This window comes from Seriola lalandi, unplaced genomic scaffold (assembly GCF_002814215.2).
Source record: "Seriola lalandi dorsalis isolate HSWRI2012SDOR001 ecotype SW California unplaced genomic scaffold, Sedor1 jcf7180002054773, whole genome shotgun sequence".
NCBI lineage: Eukaryota > Metazoa > Chordata > Actinopteri > Carangiformes > Carangidae > Seriola > Seriola lalandi.
The window spans coordinates 100651-103562 of record NW_019525326.1 but is presented as its reverse complement, the minus strand read 5'-3'; positions in this window follow the sequence as shown (position 1 = coordinate 103562).

The following is a 2912-nucleotide window of genomic DNA, read 5'->3' as shown; positions in this document are numbered from 1 at the left end:
ATCTCTGTGAAGCAGCGCGGGGAACATTAGGAGCATTACATAAGAAGATCAGCTTCTTTAGCTCTCAAATCTAAATCACCCATTGACCCATCTCCCCTGTAAACTGTCTCCTGGCTGGAAAAATCACTTTCAATGAACTGCAAAATCCCAGGTGCTGCAAACTCTGGAGGAGGAGTAGAAATTCGTATTTTCGATAATGAAGTTACTGGAGAATGTGTTGTCTCGGTGGATTGAGGTTCAGTTTTCAAGTCAAATTTAGTTGCATTGCCCTTTAACCGTTTAGAGAGAATCAACCACCAAACCGCTGCTGGTGAGAATGAATTAAACTGTGTAATTAGCAGGGAACGTGGCGTATTGTGGGTGAATAAAAGAGTTTTCACAAGCACTCTGACAATTTGTAGTTATTTCTGCTCGGTCTGTAAATCCTTCACAGTGTGTTTTTCAGTGCTTCATTCTGTAACACTGATTTATTAAAACGACTTTATGCCAAGAACATGTAGTACTTCTCTGTTCAGTCAAAAGGTGAAATCTGATTTTTCTAGTCAGATGAATGGCTCTTTATCCTGCCCTGAACAGTCCTCCTCCACTGCAGAAAAGTGTATTAAATCACCAGGAAAGGTCATTTTCCTGGAAATGTTTGAATAACATCAGAAGTAAAAGGGGATCAACTGCCACAGCTGAAGGAAAGCTCTGGCTCAGGCCACTGCAGGTCTGTATCTGTGCCTCTTATTTTCTAGAATCGACAGTGTTAGTTGTTTTGATGTTAGTGGACCCCAGAAGATGAACCCTGCTTACTTTGCTGATCCCCTGATCACTTTACATCTGGCACCACGGCGAGGTTGGTAAACAGCAACAGAAGCCTGAGGGGCGGTTCAGTCCTGGGGGGGACGAGCTGGATCCTCTGCATGGAGCTGTGGAGAGGAAGATGTTGTCAAAACTGTCATCATGGAAGACATCTGCCAAACCTCTGCACAGAGTTCCGGTTCAATCAGAGGAGCACGTTCAGTCCGTCCACTGAACGCAACCCAACTTCATCTACACAACTCCTCCTCTTCCTCCACCATTAAACTTCATCTACTGTCGACCCACATTGCACCTTTTTATTCACTTTACATTTGCATATTGCAGTTAATGTACACGCATGCTGTGATAAACTGCTGACAATCATGGACAATGCCTCCTACTTATCTATCGCAACTCGCATTGATTATTGTAACTCTGTCCTCTCTCGTCTTCCTCATAAACACGTCCATAAACTTCAGCTGGTTCAGAAGCGACAGCCTGAATCATTAAGCAGATCCTCTTCAATGGAACATACATATTGTCCTCCAGCAGCTGCACTTGCTCCCTATTAAACATCGTATTGATTTCAAGATTCTGCTTCTCACTTCACAACCAAACACCTCCAACACGCGCGTTCAGTGCAACCATATTAATTTCATGCAACCTAATTTATGCTGTATTTTATGGCTTGTCTTTGTCCTTGAGTGCATTGAAAGGAAATAAATGTATCATCATTTGCATTTATTATTACATTGTTTTTACTTTTTGCATCTATTATAGTTACTATTTTATACTTCCTCTTTACTGAATGTTAAGTAACAAATCAATTCCCTGCAGGGATCAATAAAGTTTTTCCTGATTCCCACAGAATTCAGTTATAATTGCTGCTACATCTGAATGGAAACCTGGCCTGTGTCTGTCTGCTGTTTGCTGCTGGGCAGAGGGATCTTTCAGTGGAAACAGCTGCCTGCTGCTGTCAAAAACAACAGCATGAGAGAGGTGAAAGGGCTAAACCGAAATGTTGCAGCAGCCGGACGATGATCTGAAACTCACTATAAATCTCCTCAGAGCTGTGGGGAGCTGCAGATTCAGCTGATGACTTTCTGTGGGTTCATCTCTCCAGCTTATTAATCGTCCCTAAACTTAGTTATAACTAATTTGAGAGCTTTACTCTTAGTCTTTCACACTGAAGCTGGAAAACACATCTACTAACAATTAGTTACTTAATCTGAGTTAGTTCTTAGTACAGATAAAGTCATTACAGTGGGAGACTGTAACATTCATCTTGATGTTGAAAGCAACCGATTTTCATCCGAGTGTCCGATTAGTAAGGCATCACATTATCATAAAAATGGGGCCACTATCAGAGCAACCCGGGCTCTCATAACACCTGAGCAGTGCCACAGACTGATCGACTCCATGCCACGCCGCATTGCTGCAGTAATTCAGGAAAAAGGAGCCCAGACTAAGTATTGAGTGCTGTACATGCTCATACTTTTCAGTTGGCCAACATTTCTAAAAATCCTTTTTTTGTATTGTCCTAATATTCTAATTTTCTGAGATACTGAATTTGGGATTTTCATTAGTTGTCAGTTATAATCATCAAAAACGTATTTAAAAAAAAAAAAAAAAAAAAAAATTATATTTTATTTATATATAAATTAAATGTCATGGTAAAGCATCAAGAATGTAAAAAAAAAATACATCAGAAATGTAAAAAAAAAAAAAATTTAAATGTTAGTGCAGTAAAGCATCAAAAATGAAAAAAATGAAAAAAAAAAAATTAAAATGTCATACTGTAGTAAAGCATAAAAATGTAAAAAAAAAAAAAAAAAAAAAAAAGAAAAAGTAAATGTCACAGTAAAGCAAAGCATCAAATGTTAAAAAAAAAAAAAAGTCATAGTAAAGCAAAGCATCAAATGTTTTAAAAAAAATATATATATATATAAATTAAATGTCATGGTAAAGCATCAAGAATGTAAAAAAAAAAATGTCAGTACAGTAAAGCATCAATTGTTAAAAAAAACCAAAAAAACCCAAACATTTAAAAGTCATAGTAAAGCATCAAAATGTTTAAAAAAAAAAAAAAAAAAAAAAAAAAAAAATTTTTTAAATGTCATAGTAAAGTA